General features: G+C 43.2%; 7 non-coding genes across 7 annotated transcripts; 4 read left to right on the forward strand and 3 right to left on the reverse strand.

Moving 5' to 3' along the window:
- Positions 1–13,295: 13,295 nt before the first annotated feature.
- TRNAQ-CUG (transfer RNA glutamine (anticodon CUG)) lies at positions 13,296–13,367 on the reverse strand. The gene has a single exon. It is a non-coding gene; the product is annotated as a tRNA-Gln (tRNA).
- Positions 13,368–15,726: 2,359 nt separating this feature from the next.
- On the forward strand, positions 15,727–15,798 carry TRNAQ-UUG (transfer RNA glutamine (anticodon UUG)). The gene has a single exon. It is a non-coding gene; the product is annotated as a tRNA-Gln (tRNA).
- Positions 15,799–16,707: 909 nt separating this feature from the next.
- Positions 16,708–16,779, reverse strand: TRNAQ-CUG (transfer RNA glutamine (anticodon CUG)). Its single transcript has one exon. It is a non-coding gene; the product is annotated as a tRNA-Gln (tRNA).
- Positions 16,780–17,038: 259 nt separating this feature from the next.
- On the forward strand, positions 17,039–17,110 carry TRNAQ-UUG (transfer RNA glutamine (anticodon UUG)). The gene has a single exon. It is a non-coding gene; the product is annotated as a tRNA-Gln (tRNA).
- Positions 17,111–20,464: 3,354 nt separating this feature from the next.
- Positions 20,465–20,536, forward strand: TRNAQ-UUG (transfer RNA glutamine (anticodon UUG)). The gene has a single exon. It is a non-coding gene; the product is annotated as a tRNA-Gln (tRNA).
- A 909-nt stretch (positions 20,537–21,445) lies between these two features.
- Positions 21,446–21,517, reverse strand: TRNAQ-CUG (transfer RNA glutamine (anticodon CUG)). The gene has a single exon. It is a non-coding gene; the product is annotated as a tRNA-Gln (tRNA).
- Positions 21,518–21,776: 259 nt separating this feature from the next.
- Positions 21,777–21,848, forward strand: TRNAQ-UUG (transfer RNA glutamine (anticodon UUG)). Its single transcript has one exon. It is a non-coding gene; the product is annotated as a tRNA-Gln (tRNA).
- Positions 21,849–25,055: the final 3,207 nt, after the last annotated feature.

The following is a 25,055-nucleotide window of genomic DNA, read 5'->3' on the forward strand; positions in this document are numbered from 1 at the left end:
TTGTCCTATCTTTGCGCAAACCCCTCCTTCCATTGCTGTGAGGAGGTCCAGTACATATCTGTTCTGAAGTGCCACCATTCTTACTGCCCGCAGTTCCGCTTTTATGGCGTTAAATCCATTCACTGTAGAGTTGATGGTCATCATTAGTTCCCATCTAGTTATCTGGAGCCATTTTGCATTTGCGTAAGCCTGTAACCCCGGATGTATTATCGAGGAGAAGAACATTGCTGCTCTGCTAAATAGTCTGTGTTCTGGTGGAATTGAGGTGAGTGCTGTTTCTGATCTACCCCATAGGTAATTTCCCGTCAGAGGTTCTCCTTGCCTTTTCTTTCTATTCAGGACAGTATTATTGCTGTTAGTTTCGTTCTCAGGCCCCTTCTGAGGTTGCGCAGACCTCTTCTTCCTCTTGTTCCCTTCATTCATTTTGGGGAAGTTGGCCATATTCACATGTTTCTGGGGTACCACTAGTGATGGTACATTGACGTGGACTATTGTGCATATACCATTCCACAGAGGGGGCAGTGTGTGGTATGCTTTGTCTCCGCAGGCCCAATAGTGGTCCATTATCACTGCTGTCCCCGCTCCCCCCTCAGGTAGCTCCATCACGCTTGCACAGTTGATGTTATATCCTACGTCCACCTCTCCTTTATGTTGGTAGCATACCTTAGGCGCAGTTAGTGGCAGTATTATATTGGGTCTTCATCCTTTTCTATCCACGTGAGCATGGGTACGTACTTGATCCAAGTCGTCCAACATCTGTGGTTGTGCCCATCGATAGTGGAAATAGTTTCTTTTGTTATCATGTTGCTGCCAACCACTCCTATCTCCCATTTGTTGTCCAAGTACACCTTCCCTGTTATAGTCACCAGTGCCCTCTCCCAACATCCTGTTTTACCAGCGACTTCAGTGGCATACCAATCACATGGTAGGTACTGTAGTGTTACCTTCTTTGTTTCTCCTTTTTCGGGACCACTCGTCATGTATCTGAAGGCTTCAGTGTGTAGACTTTTCTTGTGGTAACTTAAATAAGTCTTGAGAAAATTGTTTTCATATGGGTATGAGTCACGTGTTTTCCACACCAGTTGTACCACTGTCCCTTGAAACCTTCCTTTCGTTTGGAACAGTGCCAGGTATATTATGCACCGTGCTGTTTTTTCATCTATTTCCGTGGCAACAAAAGTTCGAGAAGCGCTCATGGCATATGGAATCAATGAGCAAACGTAGCAGCTGTCTTCTGTTGTCTGCTTGCCTATGTGGGTCATGTGTTGATACCACATGTTGTTTGAGATGTGCGCTGAATCTTGTATGTAGTTGTCAATACCTTTATTATCTGAGTATGTGCTGCGTTTAACTCTATTATCTTTGTGTAGGATTATACTAATACCACCTGACGTAACACCTGTTGCTGCTGGGGGCGGGGGTATGTTAGGTTTGGGTACAGCAACAATATTCATAGCATAGCCGTACTGCCATACAGAGGCAGCCAAGAACCCAGTGATCATCAAAATCCCTATCAATTTTATTACACAAGCTAATTTCACCGGCATTTTGCTCTTACCTTGCTGCAGTCCGGCAGCTTATTCTTGCGACGTTAAAGTTGCCCGCCTGAAATTTCTCAATATGCTTGATACTAGTGTTAGTGGTTGTTTATTTTTAAGCCCTCCCTATCAGATAGTCATTAAGTGCCCAGGCGAAGAGCTGTTCCCATGCCACTCTAAGTGATCTATCTCTTAGGGCAGGCAAGTATGGGTGGAGGTGGGGCATTAAATATTCTATGGCCAAGAGGAATGCTGTGTAGTAGACACGTACCCTTCTTTTATTCAGGTACTTTGGCCTTCTTACTTCATAAACAAATTGGTGTGACAATTCTTCTGGGTAGTTATCGTCTGAGGGTACCATCTACTCCTGGGCAGTGAATTTGTTAGTTAACTTACTTTCTTAACAGTATAATAATACGCAGTACCTGCATGTGCGAGGGAAAAGAAAGAGAGAACATTTAAGTGTTTACATGTGTATATGTGCAAAACAATGTCCTTCAGTTCTGTTGTTACTACAGTGGGTAGGGGGTCAATGGGCAGAGGGTTTGGGGCTTAGCTGGCGGAAGTCTCTTTACTCTTTGATCGGGTGACCATGGGGTGGGTGGGTCCAATAGCTGTCTCTGGGGGATCTGGGGGTTGACACGGTATGGGGACACTTAAGCCGTCAGTAATGGTAGAAGTCTCTTCCTCCGTTGGCGACGCTGTTGTTGTTCTTCCGATGGCCCTGTCGGTGGCGCTGGGGCGGGTCAGAAGTTTGTAGATCTTTACGTCATGTAGGTGATTCCAGACACGTTTGTCCTGTAGCTTTACTGCTCTTGTTGATGTCTCCTCTACCAGATGGGGACCAGTGAAACGCGGGGCGTTCCACTTCCTATTGAAATTGCGGAGTAGCACGTGGTCACCTTTAGCAATTTTACACAGTCTTTCCTTTTCCAGTTCTTTAACCGCGTCTTCTTGTTGGTCGCTGTTAGACCCGCCCCGTGTGCGCTCGAGCTGTTGAGACACAAACACTACACTAGTAATCAAAGAAGACACATATTGGTACATTTCATCACCAAAAACATTGGCAGTGCTATCTTGGTCTGAGAATGCTCTTGATGTTGGCGTCAGAGGAAGGCGCATCTGGCGTCCGGTAACCACCTCGTGCGGGGTGAGGTGGTGATCGGAGCCAGGCCTATTTCTCAGTTCGAATAGGGCTAATGGAAGGCAATATAGCCAACTCTTTTTTGTTGTTTGCTGTATTTTTGCAATTGCTTCCTTTAGTAGGCCATTCAGGCGTTCGCATACACCATTGGCCTGGGGGTGGTATGCACATGCAAATTTATGTTTGATGCTCAATAAGGACGTGATGTGTTGGAACATTTCGTTTGCGAAATGCGGGCCATTGTCTGACCGCAGTACCTCGCACACCCCCCACCTGGGGAAGACCTCCTTCACTAGAAATTTAGCTGCTCTGAATGCATCTGGGTGGGAGCATGGCCCTGCTTCAATCCACCTCGAAAATGGGCATACTACTACAATCATATACCTGTTTCCTTGACATACGTTGATCATATCAACATAGTCAATATGGAGATGTCGGAAGGGTCCCTCTGGCCGGGGTATAGTACCTTTTATCACCTTCAGAGTGTGACCGGCCGTAAACTGTTGACATGTGAGACAGTTACTTATGAAATTTGTCACATGGGAATTTAACTTGGGGCAAAACCAGTCTTCCCTAATTCGTGCTGCAATTATTTCTTTGCCTGTATGGGCTGGGTGGTGTAGTTGGCTCAGGGTTGTGTTCAATAGTGCCAGTGGCATTACCATCTTTCCAGTGTTACCCTGGCGCCATAGGGCGTCAGTTGGTGACATTGTGCATCCTCTTTTTACCCATATTTCTTTTTCTGCCATTGGTGCAGCCGCTTGTAGCTCCATTATTTGTGTGGCGGGGAGATGTGTGTACCCTTCTCTTATCAACATCTCCCTAGCCATTCCCCTCCCTCTCCCTCTCTCTGACTCTTGGGGGTTCCATATCTCACCAAAGTAAGCAGCATACTTCGCATGTGCGTCTGCCGCTGCATTTCCTCTTGAGACATGATCTTCTCCATTGGTATGTGCGGTACATTTGACCAATGCTAATTCCTGGGGGTTATTTATTACTTCAATTAGTTCAGCCAGTAAGAGAGCATGTTGCACTGGAGTGCCGTCAGCTCTTCTAAACCCTCTTCTTCTCCATTTTGACAGCCCTGAGTGGACAGTGGATGTAACATATGCGCTGTCAGAATATATGGTCACTCGTTTATTAAAGCTTTCCTTCAATGCCAAGATCAGAGCAATTAGCTCTGCCGCTTGAGCAGAGTAATGCTGTGGTAATTGCACACATTTCATTGCCACACACACCGGTACCTCCATCATTTTTACCACCGCTGCCCCAGTCCTCCTTATCCCATCCTTTTGGTCAATTGTTGATGACCCATCAATGAACAAGAGCTCACCTCCCTCTAGTGCGTTTTCTTCAACTTTTCTAGCGCATGAGTACAGTTCAGTGGTTTGCGTACAATCGTGGGCATAATCTCCTTCCTCAATTACTTCTGCTAGAAACCTTGCAGGGTTCACTATGCTACATCTAACAATTGATAGTTCAGCTCTGGATAATATTATCTCGTACCCTGATGCCCTCTGCGTGGTTAGGGTGGACTTGGGTTTATTCAATATTGCAAATAGCGCATGCTCCACAAATAGTGTGGTTGGGCATCCCATGGTTATTGTTGACGCCTTTTCTACCGCAAAAGCAGCTGCGGCGAGGCCTTGTTCGCAAGGCAAATGACCCAACATTACAGGATCTAGGTGGCCACTGTAAAATGCTACTGGTTTGTAGCCCATGCTGGTTTTTTGAGCCAATACTGCTTTCATTACTGCTGAGTCGCAATGTGAAAATATAAAAAATTGGCGCTCATAATCTGGGGTGGCCAATACTGGAGCAGTTGAAATCGCATCTTTCAGTTCATCAAAAGCCTCTTTCATTTCCATTGTCCACCCTAACTGTTTCTCCCCTTTGTTAGCTTCTTTTAACCCCTCAAGCAGGGGTCCTATCTATGAGCTGTAATCAAATACCCATGCTCTACAGTAGTTACACAGACCTAGAAACTGCTGTAGTTCCCTCACTGTTTGTGGCAATGGTGTTTTTGAAATGGCCTGTGCTCTTTGTGGGGCAATCTTTCTTCCATGTTGTGATATGAGCTGACCAATGTACAATACCTGTTCCTGACAGTATTGTAACTTTTCCATGTCTACCTTGTAACCTTTTTCAGCCAATATTGTCAGCATTTTTAACGAGTCCTCTCTGCATCTCTTTTCGCTTGTGCTGCAAATTATTATGTCGTCTACATACTGCAACACTGTGCTTCCTACTTCAATGTTACCCAAATCCATCTGTATTACTCTGTTGAATATGGAGGGTGACTTGCAGTATCCTTGTGGCAATCTAGTGTGTTTCCACTTTGTGTTTCTGTATGTGAAGCTTGTCAAATCTTGTGAGTCTGGGTGCAATGGTATTGAGAAAAAAGCATTTTTAAGGTCAATCACTGTAAATCGTGATGCCTCAGCTGGAATGCCACACAATATTGTGGCCGGGTTTGCTGCTATGGGGTACTCTGCTTCCACAATGTTGTTCAAGGGCCTGAGGTCCTGTATGAAGCGCCAAGACCCCCCTCTAGCCTTGCGCACTGGGTATACAGCTGTGTTACATGGTGATTCTGATGGTACCAGTATGCCGTTATTTATGAGGGCCGTTATGGTTTCATATATGCCCTCATCTGCCTCTTTTGATAGTGGGTACTGTTTTACTCTGGGGAGTATTGCACCTTTTTTCAATTTTATCCTCACACCCCCTATACTTTTTATACATCCTACGTCATAGGGGCTAGTAGTCCATAGTGATGTGGGTACCTTTGACATATCCTCCTTAAAGAAGGGAACTGGGGTGGGTGCGGGTGCCTCAAGTGCCATTGCAATTTTTTGTGCCACTTGTTTATACGCCACTCTTAGCCATATCTCCACACTCATCATAAACACCATTTCACCTTCCTCCTTTTCTTCTGAGAAGAGCTCCTCGTCTGACACCTGGGTTAGCCTACATCCCTCTGCTAGTGCTATTACTGCTCTCCATGCTCTTCCTTCACTGTCTTGGGCATGCACTGCAATGTAATCAGCTGTTGCTATGATACTCTCTATGTTCAGTGAAATCACCTTTCCTTCTGGTTCATTGGCTGGAGTTTCTGGTCTGAACAAATAGGCTGCTGGCCTCCTCCAGATCTTTCCTTCTATCCCTGGCATCCATGCAAATGCCATGTCTGTCCCGTACTGAAATAGTTCACCATCAACTGGCTCAGCCCTAATCGCTGTCTGTCCGCAGTATGCTTGCATGATTTGTCGTGCGGTGAGCATGTTGATCCCTGGGGTAGAGCAGATTATGCCGTTTTCCGTAAAGGAGATCGTCATATTCAACCTATTCATGATGTCTCTGCCCAATATATTTACTGGTGAGGCCCTGGAATATAAAAGTGGGACTGACATATCGCAATCCCCTATTGATAAGGGGACGTTATCAGTAAAGGGAACCAACCCCTTAGCCCCAGAAAATCCTTGGGTGTTCATGGCTTCGCCTGACATCTTAAACTTACCTTCCCTTATGCAAGACCGGGTCGCCCCGGTATCAACAAGGAATGATAATTTTTTGTCACCTATCGTTACCTCTATGCGTGGTTCCTCCGCACTATTAGGGGTTACTGACAGGATGGGACACACCAAGGCCGTCTGTGGGCTGTCCTATTGAGGGTACAACGATTGGCCGTTCCCTGAGTAAGGGTTGTGTCCTAGTATTGTCACCCTACCCAGTTGTGTTTGTTGTGCTTGGGGTTGTTGTGTTGTCGCTACCTGTTGTTGTGTTGCTAGTTGTTGCTGGTCATTACCCTGTTGCAACATTTGCTGTTGCTGTATCCCCTGCTGTTCTTGTGTGGGCCTTAGTTGTCCCTGGTCGTTCCATAATGGTGTCCCTGGTCTTACCCTACACGTGCGTGACATGTGCCCCACCAAACCACAAATCCAACACACTGGCGGTTCTCTACTTTGCCATGGAAAACTACCTGAGTTGTCCTGGTATACTGGTTGACCGGTGGGGTAGTAATTTCTGAGTCCTCCCACCTGTTGTTGTGTGTTATATCCGTATCCCCTCCCTCTCATTATTCCTCCTCTTCCCCTGTTATAGTTATAATACCCAGCACCTGGCGTTGAGTATCCTCCTCCCAAGTTGGTCGTGTATGGTTGGAGTGGCGGCATCTGTTGTGTTATACTCTGGGAAGGTTGTATTTGGGAGGTATCTTGTGCAGCCACTACTTGTGTGGGGCTTTGGGTCATTTTTGTAGGTGCAGTAATTAGTGCCCCTTCCATTGTGTATTTAGTAAGTTTTTTCTGAACAAGTTTAGCCTCTTCCGCTTTCCTGTCCTGTTCCTTTTGTTTCATTTTACCTTGCCATGTCCTACAATGGTGTACTATTGTCAGTTGTATTTCCGGCCATGCTTTTGCTTCCATTCCCACCACTTTCTTCAGTTGTTTCTGAACTCCTTCTGGGAGCCCTTGTACTAATATATGATAAAATATTGCTGGTGTTTTGTCCCATTGTTCTCTAGTTTCCATGCGCCACTTCTCTTGAATTTCCTGGATATAGTCAACAGGATCTTCGTTCTCACGCATCTTGCGTGAGGTAATTGCTCCTATGTCTGATGTGTCTGGGTACTGTACCCTTAGTGCCTGCCATAATGCATGTCTGCAGTTTGCGAATGGTGCCCCATCGTGTGATGTGTTGGTTATGGTTACCCCAGTAAATCCCGCTCTTTTCCAAATGTCATCCGCTGCATCCCCTAATATTGATATTAGAAGGCCCTTTACATCCCCCACTGCCAGCTTCTGTCCTGCGGTATGTTTTTCCATTTCATATATCCATTTACCTGCACCTCCACTTAATGATGGGAGCCTGCACTTTATGTTTTCTTTGTCTACATGCTTCCAAGGGACATATTGTGGTCTCACCCCTCCCCTCTCCAGAAGTGGCATTAAGTTGTGTCTCGTTATATCCCTTGGGTTCCATAAAATTGAGTCCCCACACCCCTCCTCTTCTTCCCTCTCTCGTATGTCTTCTATTCTGTCCGTAATTCCCCTGCTCGTAGCTCCTTCTCCTCTTTCTTTTCCCCTTCTTTCATCATCTCCTTTGGCTAATGTGGGCGTGTGTATTTGTCCTTCCTGCCTACGTCTAGGGAGGTCTCTAAGCCTACCTACATAGGGTGTTATTTCGTTTGAGAAAGGCGCGAGTTTAGTTGTACGTAGTGAGCGTGGGGCAGTTGACTGATGGTAGGATGATGAGGGTGTGACAGTGGCTGGAGTGGGTGTGGTTTCATTTATCTGCCTTTTCGCTATCCCTCGCTCTTCCTCCTCACTTTTCTCTAGTTCATCCTTTCTCATACATATCCAGGGGGAGTCTGTATTGGTCCGAGTGGTGTATAGTTTATCTAGGCTTTCACTGTTACTGTTTCTTCCATCCTTCTCCATTCCTTCTTCTTCCTCACTACAAAAGTCGTCTATATGTTGCTCCCCCCACTCTGTCTTTCTCCCCTTGATAGTTACAGTTCTTTAGTCTATTAGGTCCGTGTCTCCTCTTTCTCCTTTATCACCCGCTCCCCTTAGTGCTGATGTTGTTGCTACCTCTTTATCTCTATATACATATCTCCTTTCCTCAATCTCTCCTCTCCTATTTTCTCTTTCCTCTTCATTTCTCTCCTCCATCTCTCTACCAATTCCCTCCCTTTTCCTTTTTAATTCCTCCATTACTTCACTATTCGTTCTTCCCAATACCCTTTCATCTTCTTCCTTCCTTTCCTTCCTCACCCTCTCCCTTTCTAATATACTCTCTATCACCCTCCCCTCTTCATATTTCCTTGTTGTTTCTGATAGTAATCTCTTCTTCCACATCAACATTTCTTTTTCTTTCTCTTCTTCTTCGTTTTTCCGCTCTCGTAGTACTGCTCTTGATACCCTTTCTGCTGCTGCTTTCACCCTTTCTGCTTCTCTCCTTTGCTCCTCATTTCGTTCCTTTATTCTTTCCAACTCGTTCCTTCCTTCTTTCCTTTCCCTTGCTCTCTCTCTTTCCTCCCTCTCGAGCTGTTTGATTAGTTCATTCTGCTCATCCCTTAGCTTTGCTAGCCGTTCCTCCAAAACCTCTTCCTTTCGTCTTATCAGCTCTTCTCCCCTTATTTCGCTCTCCCTGGTATTATCCTCGTCCATCTTCCTCACTACCCCCCTCTCTTCTCCGGTTAATGTACCTCGTAACTTTAATAGTATCTGTGCAGCTACCCACTCGTCATTTCCTATTTCCTCACTTTGCTCTTCTCCATTCCTCCCCTCCCCTTCTGTCATTTTCCTATATGCTAATTCCGTCGTACTAGTCCGTTCCCCTTCCTTGTGGACGCCTGTCACCGCATATGGTGGTGGGCTGTATGTTGGGTTGGAGTACCCCTCAGCCGCCCTTAGTTGTTCTCTTCCTATTTCTTCTAGTTCCCTTAAAGGGTACAACCCCCCTCCCTCTGTTTTCACTACCCTTGCTAGGGTTATATCGTCGCCCTGTTCCTTTTTTGCTTCATTTTCTTTTGAGTTGCTATTCTTTTCTCCTCCCTCTTGTCCGTTCCCCGTATTCTTTGGGCCCTCACTCTCCTTCTCCCCACTCTCTCCTTCCTCCTTAATCTCTTTTTCTTCCAGCGTTTCCCCCACAGTGAACATTCCATTTGGTCCTGGTCGGGACCCCTGGAACATTCGCCATAAGTTAAACATTTCCACATGGTTAGTCAATTTCTTCCCCTTGTATGTATTATGCAGATGGTTTAACAGTGAATGTTGGGTATATGGATCGAAGCTACCATTAGGTGGCCATGGGGTTGTCATTTTGTTGTCCGTCCCCTGTGTCCATTCAATGCTATACTTGATCAATTTCTCCCGATGGGGTGACAGTGTTTTGCATATGTGCTGTAGTGGTGTAGTGAGGGTGTTCCCCCACCCTCCCGATCCTGCTCCGTGTGACATAGCAGCGCTCCACTTGCTATCCTTCCCTTTTTGGTAGCTGTTATTTAAATAACACCTATAATTCACAACCTTGTACCTTTACCTGGCCCCGTGAGTTTGGGGACTTGCGATAGTCCGCTAAGGGAAATTATTAAAATATAGTATTTACATTTGCATATTCTTTTCTTCCTTGTCTTCCTTTACACAACACCCTTACGGCCCCCTGCGGCCGAGGCGTACGTAGCCCCCTACAGCTGCGTACCCTTTGTGACGTTCTTATACAGTCGTCCTATTTTCATTTGCTCCTCCTCCCTCTTCTACACTGGTCGTGGCCGGCGTTCTCCGTGCGCAGCCACGTCCCCCGTTTCGCCTTTTTCCCGATCGCCTCGTTTCCGCTTATCTCCGTCTCCACTCCCTTACCACAATTCTCTTCCCCACCACCCTCCGAAAAGAGATAAATGCCTTGTGCTCGGGATATCCTATGAAAGCCCTACTGGTGACGTCACCGATCTCTTCAAACTATTAGTCGGTTCTCAATACACCTACACTCTATCCCCGTTAACCCCACAGCTGTCTTCCTGTCACGCCTGGAACAAGGTAATCAACAATATATAACCGGACTGCGCACGCTGCGTCGCCTCGCGTGTGATACGCCCCTCGACAGGAGGGCTTAACCAGTCAATTATCTTCCGTATTGGGCAACCAACTAGCTACCGTCTACAGGGAAACGTCATCTACCTATCGAGTTTCTTGCTCGATCAATAGGGATCCTCATCTACTCATTGATCAATAATTACCAAATCGTAGGAAACCGCGCACACACACCCATACACGTAGTCGCGACTTAGGCCAATCAGTGTCTACGAGCGGCCGCACGTGATGTTTTCGTGCTCCGCCCCCCTCTCTCGCGTAGCGTAGCTTACTGCTCTCGTACTCGTTCGGCTACCATTCATTTCATAGCCAACACTAAATTGTCAAACCGTCGCCGCGCACCTGTGCAACACCTCCCTCCTCCCTTATTTAATTCCTCCCCCCACCCTCACAATTTCACATTGCTTGTTGGGTGTGGCATACTCACCAAGTTCTCTCGATGCGGGGCCGCTCGACTGCGTGCACCCCTCCAAGCGGCTCGCCACCTCCCCTCGTCTGGACCACGTCTGGACACTCGCCAACCGCGGGCGGGATACTTCTCAATCGGCTCCCGAAAGCCTTTATCCGGATTGCGCTGTCCGGTCTTCTCGCAGTTCCACGATGCTCCTGTAGTCCTCAGAAGGGGGCAGCGGCAGAGGGGGCCGCGCCGCCGGGCCTCCTCGCAGCAGGAGCACTCGGAAAAATAAAAATAAAAGCAGACCTTAAATAGATCTCAGCAGTGCCTCCAACTTGTCGGGGGGAAATTCTGCCGGGGTCGGCTGGGCCGTCCGCGGACCTCCGGGCAGGGAGGCCCCAACTCCTCCCGTGTGTCACAAAAATTAGTATGAGACGCACACAAGAAGCAAGGTGGTTCTGCTGTTTATTATACAAACGGCAGGGATGGGTCAAGGAGCGTACGCGTCCGTCCTGACACACATACAATCGTGGGGCTCGCAGGCCCTTTTTACCGTGGTATGACGCGCTACTTGCGTCACCTTGAAAAGTTTATCAAAAAACCTATCTCCACTCTGGATTGGTTACTCGAGTGGTATGGTTAGTATAGCATACATATAGAGAAGAATATCAATGGCTGAGGGTCAGTCAGGTGGTATACCTGGGTTGTCCCTGCAATTAGATACATGAGAATTGTTACATGAAGACCACTGAGGATTGGTCAATTTTAATGACGTCAGTGATAAGAGCCCCATGTTCTGATTGGTGCAGTCGCGAGCCTCCCAGCCTGGGACCATCGCCGTTCCCAGCTCGCGGTGTACCTGTCATATGCAACAATGTTTCACTATGGGTACGTGCAGACAATGCGAGGACTTATTCATGGGCTGGAAGGCCGACTACTCCCACTGTCGCAGATGTCCATTGAGTCCTTTATGTGTATCTGCTTGTGTCTCGTAACGTGGGATCCAGGCGCCTCCATTCTCCTAGCCTTGGCATCCGTTCAGGTTTGGCTTGGTCACCTGAGGCGGGACCGTGTTTGAGGCCGAATTCTGCACAATTAATATTGTTTTTTCCACTGTGTGCCTTGTTTAATTTGCAGGTGCGACCTTGACGTTGGTGTGCGGCGTGCGAGATTTGCAACATTGTGGCTTGGCTGTCTGCCTTTCGCCGGGCTCATTCTGCAGGATCAGCAACCGGACTCTTGTTCATTTTAATGTTCATGGAAGCTCTTGCTTGCGGCCTACTTGAATCAGGCGCATAACTGGAACCGTTGAGTGCACAGGCGCTTTAGGTTATAAGGTTTATGTGAAGCGTAAGCAAGCCATTTAGATCAAGTTCATCGTGCGTCTTGCGTTTCTGCATCTTAAAGCCTATGTGAAAAATAATAAAGATGCACGTCCGTGGATGTGTCCGTCACCTATGTCATAGCGCTGAGTATATTCTTCGTGTAGGTTGGTGTAGGAGTGTCCAGTGTGCATAGTCGTATAGGTGTGACCGTTGGCTAGGTCGACATGGCATCTCTAACGATGTGTTGGTTTAGTCGAGTTGATCCATGTTGCATGTGTCGGCCTGGGTGGGGCGGGCTGCTGGGCAGGTAGTGCAGGTAGGTGGGCACATCCGTAGGTTCCTGTACCAAGGTATTTGGTCGTCTGGTAGATGGGCAAACTCATCTCGTGGCGGGTGCCTAGGCCGTGATCCTCTAGGCCAAGCGCGAGAGGGGGTTGGCGGGAGTCTGTTGTGCCATTCTCCCACTTCACTTTGTCTCCTTTTTGTCTTAAATTATAGGCCAAAGATAGTAATATTCATAAGGTTAGTGGTGTAGGGTATTCATTTTCGCTCTCACTCTCTGGCATAACTTTTCATAAAAATCCACTTTTGTGCCTAGCACCTTAACCTTTATGCATTTTTTTTAAATGTATGAACAGTGAGGTCATTCTGAGTCGATGGGCAGATCTGCATCGGAAACATACATAAAAGATTTGAAATTTTCAAACTTAACTCAATGTTAAGAAACATGCTCAATCTGTGACCCAATGGATTCTCTTTTTACTTGAAGATGCAGCAACAACATTAATAATACCATTTTGGGAAAAGCAGCTCTATTGTATCGCCATTCTCCTTCAAAATTGTTAAAGGGTTAATCCTATGAAAAGCGACCATATTCAGAATCAATGATATTAATCAAGCATTTTAACAGTCTTTACATGTTTGTAAAATGAAGGTATCAGTTTGAGATGAAAAATAGAACGAAGAACACACTTTTCTTAATTCACAAAAGGCCTGAGGTGTATAAATACTGTTTGTACCGACCAAGGGCCCATTCGTGAATGTACTTACTTTAGTTGGATCATACCTTTCTTCAAAGAAGACATCCACAATAAACGATAAGGGAAAGGTTCGACTGATGGTAAGCTCTTACAGAGATTTGAATGCAAATTATTGGATTCAACCTCCAGGGTGCTACCATTACACCATGGGTCTTTCACACCACAGAAAGTGGGAATAATGCTATGAAAGTGGGCGACACAGCAGCGTCATTGCTATTAAAACAAGACACTGAGAGGAAAACAAACACAGTAATTCCCAAGGTCCCACCGAGATTTGAACTCGGATCGCTGGATTCAGAGTGCAGAGTGCTAACCATTACACCATGGAACCTACATACTTAGTGACATGATGAACGTCATTGCAGCAAAAAAAGAGCCTTTTAGAGAATGTATGCAATATTCTTTTATCTTATGCCTCCAGAGGAAGAATCCTATCCAAATGAGCTGTAAAGCAAAGAGTTTGCTATTGCGCAACAACCAACTAAACAGTTCCACATTTGCATAATATCCGTGGGCTAGGAATATGAGTTTGTTAAAATGTTGCATGAGATCTCGATTCTCATTTCTGTTACAACTCTGTCAGGTTGCACCAGCAAGGGGCCCATGGTGTAATGGTTAGCAAAGAACATTACTGAAGGGCCCCTCGGCCAGCCAGAAAGCCAAAATGGAGGGAACGGGCATGAACTGGTTGTGAATGAGCTTCAAAATGCGTTCACAGGTAATTGAACTGGTGATCTCCTCAGTTTATTCACCTGGAACTCCTGTCAATAGCAACAGTCGGCAGCTGGGTTGCCAGACATTTTGTCGAAAAAAATTTGTCGACAGGACATTTGGTCGAAACCATTTGGTCGAAAACCAAATGGTCGAATTGCTTTTGTTTTTTATTTTCACTTTTTTTTTGGGGGGGGAGGGGTTTGGGGGGGTCCCCCCAACCCCCTTTTTTTCTAAAAACCCCTTTTTTTCCCTAAACTACAACCTAAAAAATATATATATAAATAAATAAAAAAATCGACCATTTGGCTTTCGACCAAATTTCGTCAACCAAATGTCTTTCGACGAAATGTCCGGACAGCGGCAGCTGGTCTGTGTCACTAATGGCAATTTGATTTTGCCATTTTCACAACTCCCTAATAAATGAACAAAATGTTCCATTTGTAGGCACAGTTACATGCTATGGTATGTATACCATGCTTAATAACCACCATAGGAGGTTCAGAGCACCATCCGCATTCTTACATACAAAACATGTAAGGAAATAATCAGATCTTTTGCTCTGCAGGAGTCAGGCTTCTTTAAAGCCTGACAAAGCGGCAGAGTGCCATTGTAAACTGAGGCATGATGAAACCATGCCCAAGAACCCAGGCAGGTTAAACCCTTCCACTAATGCCCCAAGGCCACAAATGGCCAGGTTCTATAGACAGGGCAGGTGGCATGGATTATGGACACTTTTAACATAGGGTGGTTTTTCAACCTTATCTCCTCTGGGAGCAAAGCGCTGGACAGGGTTTTCTGTACGTTTTTGAGGTTCGCAGGGATCTATGTGTGGATGTTTCTTGGTGTGAAAAGCATGACACCTTTTGGGGTGACACCAGGCTCTTCTGGGAGTTAATTTGCATAATCTCTACTTTCTATTTTATGTGACATGGGCTGCAGTTACATTGTTCTGTTAATAGAGGGCAACACACAGGTCATAGTTCCAAACAGGGGTGCACGGTCTGCTTGCTAGCTTACATTTACAGTTCTATTTGGGATTCACCGCCTTTTCATAAACTGAGTACTCTTCCGGAGTATTTCTAACTTATGTAGGTGTTTCGGGGGTGTTACGTGCCTTTGTATGACTGCTGCAAACCACGTGATATTAGACATTGATTGGAAGCGACATAAAAAATCCTGACACATATTGTAAGCGGACATAAAATGACCTATATTAGCTAATATAAGTAAACAGACATCACTCCCCTCTCCCCACAAAAAGGGATGTATGCGTACACAAAAAATAAAAATGAAAAACAAGCAACTACTGCAGTTAAAATCTAAAAATGTAAATTCAGTTACATGATCATGACTCGGAAGGGGAAGTTAAAAAGTAAAAAAACACAAGGTAGGAGAGAGGTTAGCTTTACATGCCATGAGGGAGGAAGAGGTCTTCCAAGCACTGTTGTGTATGTTGGTCAATCCCTCTGAAACGCAAAAGGAATGTGCACATAGAAATCAAAGCAGAGTCATCCAGAGAGACTATTTAATTCTTTTTTTTTCAAATTCTCGAAAGGAAGCTGCTATCAAATTGAACTATTCATCACAGCCACTGCTAGGAAATCTATGTGCATAAAATGACAATACACCCAAAGGAAAACAAAATATAGCTATAACATGTCGGATTACTAAATTCAGAGTCCAGCCTACTAACCATTAGACCATGGAACCTAAATACTTACGCAAATGCTGAACTTCATTATGCCAAAACAGAGGCAGTCAGAAACAATATTTAATATTGCTTAATCATATGCCTCAAGAGGAAGAATTTGATCTACATGATCTATAAAGCACAGAGATTGCTATAGCACAACGTCAATCGACAACATTGCTGTGTTTGTATGATATCAGTCAATTGGGACTATGAATCTGTAAAAATTGTAAATGTGCTCTATATTGCCATTTCTGATTCAAAGCTCTCAGGTGCATCTCGCAAGGGTTCCATGGTGTAATGGTTAGCACTTTGGACTTTGAATCCAACTATCCGAGCTCAAGTCTCGGTGGAACCCTTATCTTGCTCTTACACTCCATTTTCTAATTTCTCAAATTACAATTCAACAGAGTTAATATTCAGAAGTTCAGTCGACTCAGGTAGCCGTTTTCACACTCTCTCTCTCTCTCTGCACGACATTACATTTAAATGCACTTTGGTGCCTGATACCAATACAGTGATGCAACTACATATCGTTAATGTACAATCCCTAAGGTCAATCAGAGTGGGCACCCAGATATCTCTCAGAAACATTTTCCACAGATGAATAATGTCCAACCTTAACTCTATGAAAAGAAAAATGTACACACTATGTGCAGTAGATTCTCTGCTCACTGGAACATGCAGAAACAACATTGATGTGAAAAGATTGGAAAAAGCCCTATTTTATTAACATTAAAAAATGTTATACAATTATTTTGGTGAATCATATTCACTTTCACAATCATTCCTGTGTTTCAAGCAATTTGATGGTCTTATTAAATGTGTAAAAAATGTAATTCTTTGAGCTGACAAACTGTATGGAGAGCAAACTTTTTATAACTTACAAGAGTTATGAGTTCTAGAAAGTAGTGCATTTACTGATCAAGTGCCCTTGTTTAAATGTACTTACTTTATTTGGATCACACCTTTCTGGAAAGAAGAAATAAACTCTAAATTATCAGGAAACAATTCAACTGATTTTAGGGGCCTCCTGGGCTTTGAATGCAAATCGCTGAGATCAAAAGCCAGTTTAATAGCCATTATACCTTGGAGCTTTGGAGATATGAGAGTGGGCAGTTTCTTTGTGGCAAAAGAGAGTCATCCCCAGAAACTATTAATATTCTTTGGTCAAAGAAGACTGCCATCAAAGTGGGCTGTAAAGCAAAGCTATTGCTGTTATATCTATCTGCAAATGAAAGGCAACTCTAAAAGAGAAGCAGCCCCAAGGTCCCACCGAGATTTGAACTTGGATCGCTGGATTCAGAGTCCAGAGTGCTAACCATTACACCATGGAACCTACATAATCAGTAGCATGATGCACTTCATTCTGGCAAAACAGAGCAGATCAGAGAAAATATGTAATATTCCTATATCATTAGACTCCAGAGGAAGAATTTGATCCAAATGAGCCATGAAGCCAATACTTTGCGATTGCACAGCATCCAACAGCAACAGTGCTGCTTCGATATAATATCAGTAAACGCTTACTATAGGTCAGTAAAAATCTTGACTGTGCCCTATATTCTCATTGCCTTTATGAAGCTCTGCTCAACAAGGGTTCCATGGTGTAATGGTTAGCACTTTGGACTTTGAATCAAGCGATCCGAGTTCAAGTCTCGGTGGAACCTCTCTCTTGCTCTAACACACTTTGTCTCCTTTTTGTCTTAAATTATAGGCCAAAGATAGTAATATTCATAAGGTTAGTGGTGTAGGGTATTCATTTTCGCTCTCACTCTCTGGCATAACTTTTCATAAAAATCCACTTTTGTGCCTAGCACCTTAAACTTTATGCATTTTTTTTAAATGTATGAACAGTGAGGTCATTCTGAGTCGATGGGCAGATCTGCATCGGAAACATACATAAAAGATTTGAAATTTTCAAACTTAACTCAATGTTAAGAAACATGCTCAATCTGTGACCCAATGGATTCTCTTTTTACTTGAAGATGCAGCAACAACATTAATAATACCATTTTGGGAAAAGCAGCTCTATTGTATCGCCATTCTCTTTCAAAATTGTTAAAGGGTTAATCCTATGAAAAGCGACCATATTCAGAATCAATGATATTAATCAAGCGTCTTAACAGTCTTTACATGTTTGTAAAATGAAGGTATCAGTTTGAGATGAAAAATAGAACGAAGAACACACTTTTCTTAATTAACAAAAGGCCTGAGGTGTATAAATACTGTTTGTACCGACCAAGGGCCCATTCATGAATGTACTTACTTTAGTTGGATCATACCTTTCTTCAAAGAAGACATCCACAATAAACGATAAGGGAAAGGTTCGACTGATGGTAAGCTCTTACAGAGATTTGAATGCAAATTATTGGATTCAACCTCCAGGGTGCTACCATTACACCATGGGTCTTTCACACCAGAGAAAGTGGTGGGTTTCATTGTGGCTAAAGAGCGTCATCCATGGAAAATCTTTCTTTTTTCAAATGCACCCAGGGAATAATGCTATGAAAGTGGGCGACACAGCAGCGTCATTGCTATTAAAACAAGACACTGAGAGGAAAACAAACACAGTAATTCCCAAGGTCCCACCGAGATTTGAACACGGATCGCTGGACTCAGAGTCCAGAGTGCTAACCATTACACCATGGAACCTACATACTTAGTGACATGATGAATGTCATTGCAGCAAAAAAAGAGCCTTTTAGAGAATGTATGCAATATTCTTTTATCTTATGCCTCCAGAGGAAGAATCCTATCCAAATGAGCTGTAAAGCAAAGAGTTTGCTATTGCGCAACAACCAACTAAACAGTTCCACATTTGCATAATATCCGTGGGCTAGGAATATGAGTTTGTTAAAATGATGCATGAGATCTCGATTCTCATTTCTGTTACAACTCTGTCAGGTTGCACCAGCAAGGGGCCCATGGTGTAATGGTTAGCAAAGAACATTACTGAAGGGCCCCTCGGCCAGCCAGAAAGCCAAAATGGCTGGTTGTGAATGAGCTTCAAAATGCGTTCACAGGTAATTGAACTGGTGATCTCCTCAGTTTATTCACCTGGAACTCCTGTCAATAGCAACAGTCGGCAGCTGGGTTGCCAGACATTTTGTCGAAAAAAATTTGTCGACAGGACATTTGGTCGAAACCATTTGGTCGAAAACCAAATGGTCGAATTGCTTTTGTTTTTTATTTTCACTTTTTTTTTTTAATGGGGGGGGTTTGGGGGGGTCCCCCAACCCCCTTTTTTTCTAAAAACCCCTTTTTTTCCCTAAACTACAACCTAAAAAATATATATATAAATAAATAAAAAAAACGACCATTTGGCTTTCGACCAAATTACGTCGACCAAATGTCTTTCGACGAAATGTCCGGACAGCGGCAGCTGGTCTGTGTCAGTAATGGCAATTGGATTTTGCCATTTTCACAACTCCCTAATAAATGAACAAAATGTTCCATTTGTAGGCACAGTTACATGCTATGGTATGTATACCATGCTTAATAACCACCATAGGAGGTTCAGAGCACCATCCGCATTCTTACGTACAAAACATGTAAGGAAATAATCAGATCTTTTGCTCTGCAGGAGTCAGGCTTCTTTAAAGCCTGACAAAGCAGCAGAGTGCCATTGTAAACTGAGGCATGATGAAACCATGCCCAAGAACCCAGCCAGGTTAAACCCTTCCACTCATGCCCCTTGGCCACTCATGCCCCTAGGCCCCGATGGGCCACGAACGGCCAGGTTCTATAGACAGGGCAGGTGGCATGGATTATGGACACTTTTAACATAGGGTGGTTTTTCAACCTTATCTCCTCTGGGAGCAAAGCGCTGGACAGGGTTTCCTGTACGTTTTTGAGGTTAGCAGGGATCTATGTGTGGATGTTTCTTGGTGTGAAAAGCATGACACCTTTTGGGGTGACACCAGGCTCTTCTGGGAGTTAATTTGCATAATCTCTACTTTCTATTTTATGTGACATGGGCTGCAGTTACATTGTTCTGTTAATAGAGGGCAACACACAGGTCATAGTTCCAAACAGGGGTGCACGGTCTGCTTGCTAGCTTACATTTACAGTTCTATTTGGGATTCACCGCCTTTTCATAAACTGAGTACTCTTCCGGAGTATTTCTAATTTATGTAGGTGTTTTGGGGGTGTTACGTGCCTTTGTATGACTGCTGCAAACCACTTGATATTAGACATTGATTGGAAACGACATAAAAAATCCTGACACATATTGTAAGCGGACATAAAATGACCTATATTAGCTAATATAAGTAAACAGACATCACTCCCCCCTCCCCACAAAAAGGGATGTATGCGTACACAAAAAATAAAAATGAAAAACAAGCAACTACTGCAGTTAAAATCTAAAAATGTAAATTCAGTTACATGATCATGACTCGGAAGGGGAAGTTAAAAAGTAAAAAAACACAAGGTAGGAGAGAGGTTAGCTTTACATGCCATGAGGGAGGAAGAGGTCTTCCAAGCACTGTTGTGTATGTTGGTCAATCCCCCTGAAACGCAAAAGGAATGTGCACATAGAAATCAAAGCAGAGTCATCCAGAGAGACTATTTAATTCTTTTTTTTTCAAATTCTCGAAAGGAAGCTGCTATCAAATTGAACTATTCATCACAGCCACTGCTAGGAAATCTATGTGCATAAAATGACAATACACCCAAAGGAAAACAAAATATAGCTATAACATGTCGGATTACTAAATTCAGAGTCCAGCCTACTAACCATTAGACCATGGAACCTAAATACTTACGCAAATGCTGAACTTCATTATGCCAAAACAGAGGCAGTCAGAAACAATATTTAATATTGCTTAATCATATGCCTCAAGAGGAAGAATTTGATCTACATGATCTATAAAGCACAGAGATTGCTATAGCACAACGTCAATCGACAACATTGCTGTGTTTGTATGATATCAGTCAATTGGGACTATGAATCTGTAAAAATTGTAAATGTGCTCTATATTGCCATTTCTGATTCAAAGCTCTCAGGTGCATCTCGCAAGGGTTCCATGGTGTAATGGTTAGCACTTTGGACTTTGAATCCAACTATCCGAGCTCAAGTCTCGGTGGAACCCTTATCTTGCTCTTACACTCCATTTTCTAATTTCTCAAATTACAATTCAACAGAGTTAATATTCAGAAGTTCAGTCGACTCAGGTAGCCGTTTTCACACTCTCTCTCTCTCTCTGCACGACATTACATTTAAATGCACTTTGGTGCCTGATACCAATACAGTGATGCAACTACATATCGTTAATGTACAATCCCTAAGGTCAATCAGAGTGGGCACCCAGATATCTCTCAGAAACATTTTCCACAGATGAATAATGTCCAACCTTAACTCTATGAAAAGAAAAATGTACACACTATGTGCAGTAGATTCTCTGCTCACTGGAACATGCAGAAACAACATTGATGTGAAAAGATTGGAAAAAGCCCTATTTTATTAACATTAAAAAATGTTATACAATTATTTTGGTGAATCATATTCACTTTCACAATCATTCCTGTGTTTCAAGCAATTTGATGGTCTTATTAAATGTGTAAAAAATGTAATTCTTTGAGCTGACAAACTGTATGGAGAGCAAACTTTTTATAACTTACAAGAGTTATGAGTTCTAGAAAGTAGTGCATTTACTGATCAAGTGCCCTTGTTTAAATGTACTTACTTTATTTGGATCACACCTTTCTGGAAAGAAGAAATAAACTCTAAATTATCAGGAAACAATTCAACTGATTTTAGGGGCCTCCTGGGCTTTGAATGCAAATCGCTGAGATCAAAAGCCAGTTTAATAGCCATTATACCTTGGAGCTTTGGAGATATGAGAGTGGGCAGTTTCTTTGTGGCAAAAGAGAGTCATCCCCAGAAACTATTAATATTCTTTGGTCAAAGAAGACTGCCATCAAAGTGGGCTGTAAAGCAAAGCTATTGCTGTTATATCTATCTGCAAATGAAAGGCAACTCTAAAAGAGAAGCAGCCCCAAGGTCCCACCGAGATTTGAACTTGGATCGCTGGATTCAGAGTCCAGAGTGCTAACCATTACACCATGGAACCTACATAATCAGTAGCATGATGCACTTCATTCTGGCAAAACAGAGCAGATCAGAGAAAATATGTAATATTCCTATATCATTAGACTCCAGAGGAAGAATTTGATCCAAATGAGCCATGAAGCCAATACTTTGCGATTGCACAGCATCCAACAGCAACAGTGCTGCTTCGATATAATATCAGTAAACGCTTACTATAGGTCAGTAAAAATCTTGACTGTGCCCTATATTCTCATTGCCTTTATGAAGCTCTGCTCAACAAGGGTTCCATGGTGTAATGGTTAGCACTTTGGACTTTGAATCAAGCGATCCGAGTTCAAGTCTCGGTGGAACCTCTCTCTTGCTCTAACACACTTTGTCTCCTTTTTGTCTTAAATTATAGGCCAAAGATAGTAATATTCATAAGGTTAGTGGTGTAGGGTATTCATTTTCGCTCTCACTCTCTGGCATAACTTTTCATAAAAATCCACTTTTGTGCCTAGCACCTTAAACTTTATGCATTTTTTTTAAATGTATGAACAGTGAGGTCATTCTGAGTCGATGGGCAGATCTGCATCGGAAACATACATAAAAGATTTGAAATTTTCAAACTTAACTCAATGTTAAGAAACATGCTCAATCTGTGACCCAATGGATTCTCTTTTTACTTGAAGATGCAGCAACAACATTAATAATACCATTTTGGGAAAAGCAGCTCTATTGTATCGCCATTCTCTTTCAAAATTGTTAAAGGGTTAATCCTATGAAAAGCGACCATATTCAGAATCAATGATATTAATCAAGCGTCTTAACAGTCTTTACATGTTTGTAAAATGAAGGTATCAGTTTGAGATGAAAAATAGAACGAAGAACACACTTTTCTTAATTAACAAAAGGCCTGAGGTGTATAAATACTGTTTGTACCGACCAAGGGCCCATTCATGAATGTACTTACTTTAGTTGGATCATACCTTTCTTCAAAGAAGACATCCACAATAAACGATAAGGGAAAGGTTCGACTGATGGTAAGCTCTTACAGAGATTTGAATGCAAATTATTGGATTCAACCTCCAGGGTGCTACCATTACACCATGGGTCTTTCACACCAGAGAAAGTGGTGGGTTTCATTGTGGCTAAAGAGCGTCATCCATGGAAAATCTTTCTTTTTTCAAATGCACCCAGGGAATAATGCTATGAAAGTGGGCGACACAGCAGCGTCATTGCTATTAAAACAAGACACTGAGAGGAAAACAAACACAGTAATTCCCAAGGTCCCACCGAGATTTGAACACGGATCGCTGGACTCAGAGTCCAGAGTGCTAACCATTACACCATGGAACCTACATACTTAGTGACATGATGAATGTCATTGCAGCAAAAAAAGAGCCTTTTAGAGAATGTATGCAATATTCTTTTATCTTATGCCTCCAGAGGAAGAATCCTATCCAAATGAGCTGTAAAGCAAAGAGTTTGCTATTGCGCAACAACCAACTAAACAGTTCCACATTTGCATAATATCCGTGGGCTAGGAATATGAGTTTGTTAAAATGATGCATGAGATCTCGATTCTCATTTCTGTTACAACTCTGTCAGGTTGCACCAGCAAGGGGCCCATGGTGTAATGGTTAGCAAAGAACATTACTGAAGGGCCCCTCGGCCAGCCAGAAAGCCAAAATGGCTGGTTGTGAATGAGCTTCAAAATGCGTTCACAGGTAATTGAACTGGTGATCTCCTCAGTTTATTCACCTGGAACTCCTGTCAATAGCAACAGTCGGCAGCTGGGTTGCCAGACATTTTGTCGAAAAAAATTTGTCGACAGGACATTTGGTCGAAACCATTTGGTCGAAAACCAAATGGTCGAATTGCTTTTGTTTTTTATTTTCACTTTTTTTTTTAATGGGGGGGGTTTGGGGGGGTCCCCCAACCCCCTTTTTTTCTAAAAACCCCTTTTTTTCCCTAAACTACAACCTAAAAAATATATATATAAATAAATAAAAAAAACGACCATTTGGCTTTCGACCAAATTACGTCGACCAAATGTCTTTCGACGAAATGTCCGGACAGCGGCAGCTGGTCTGTGTCAGTAATGGCAATTGGATTTTGCCATTTTCACAACTCCCTAATAAATGAACAAAATGTTCCATTTGTAGGCACAGTTACATGCTATGGTATGTATACCATGCTTAATAACCACCATAGGAGGTTCAGAGCACCATCCGCATTCTTACGTACAAAACATGTAAGGAAATAATCAGATCTTTTGCTCTGCAGGAGTCAGGCTTCTTTAAAGCCTGACAAAGCAGCAGAGTGCCATTGTAAACTGAGGCATGATGAAACCATGCCCAAGAACCCAGGCAGGTTAAACCCTTCCACTCATGCCCCTTGGCCACTCATGCCCCTAGGCCCCGATCGGCCACGAACGGCCAGGTTCTATAGACAGGGCAGGTGGCATGGATTATGGACACTTTTAACATAGGGTGGTTTTTCAACCTTATCTCCTCTGGGAGCAAAGCGCTGGACAGGGTTTCCTGTACGTTTTTGAGGTTAGCAGGGATCTATGTGTGGATGTTTCTTGGTGTGAAAAGCATGACACCTTTTGGGGTGACACCAGGCTCTTCTGGGAGTTAATTTGCATAATCTCTACTTTCTATTTTATGTGACATGGGCTGCAGTTACATTGTTCTGTTAATAGAGGGCAACACACAGGTCATAGTTCCAAACAGGGGTGCACGGTCTGCTTGCTAGCTTACATTTACAGTTCTATTTGGGATTCACCGCCTTTTCATAAACTGAGTACTCTTCCGGAGTATTTCTAATTTATGTAGGTGTTTTGGGGGTGTTACGTGCCTTTGTATGACTGCTGCAAACCACTTGATATTAGACATTGATTGGAAACGACATAAAAAATCCTGACACATATTGTAAGCGGACATAAAATGACCTATATTAGCTAATATAAGTAAACAGACATCACTCCCCCCTCCCCACAAAAAGGGATGTATGCGTACACAAAAAATAAAAATGAAAAACAAGCAACTACTGCAGTTAAAATCTAAAAATGTAAATTCAGTTACATGATCATGACTCGGAAGGGGAAGTTAAAAAGTAAAAAAACACAAGGTAGGAGAGAGGTTAGCTTTACATGCCATGAGGGAGGAAGAGGTCTTCCAAGCACTGTTGTGTATGTTGGTCAATCCCCCTGAAACGCAAAAGGAATGTGCACATAGAAATCAAAGCAGAGTCATCCAGAGAGACTATTTAATTCTTTTTTTTTCAAATTCTCGAAAGGAAGCTGCTATCAAATTGAACTATTCATCACAGCCACTGCTAGGAAATCTATGTGCATAAAATGACAATACACCCAAAGGAAAACAAAATATAGCTATAACATGTCGGATTACTAAATTCAGAGTCCAGACTACTAACCATTAGACCATGGAACCTAAATACTTACGCAAATGCTGAACTTCATTATGCCAAAACAGAGGCAGTCAGAAACAATATTTAATATTGCTTAATCATATGCCTCAAGAGGAAGAATTTGATCTACATGATCTATAAAG

The sequence above is a fragment of the Ambystoma mexicanum genome, chromosome 5p (assembly GCF_040938575.1).
Source record: "Ambystoma mexicanum isolate Mex_15411 chromosome 5p, UKY_AmexF1_1, whole genome shotgun sequence".
Lineage (NCBI taxonomy): Eukaryota > Metazoa > Chordata > Amphibia > Caudata > Ambystomatidae > Ambystoma > Ambystoma mexicanum.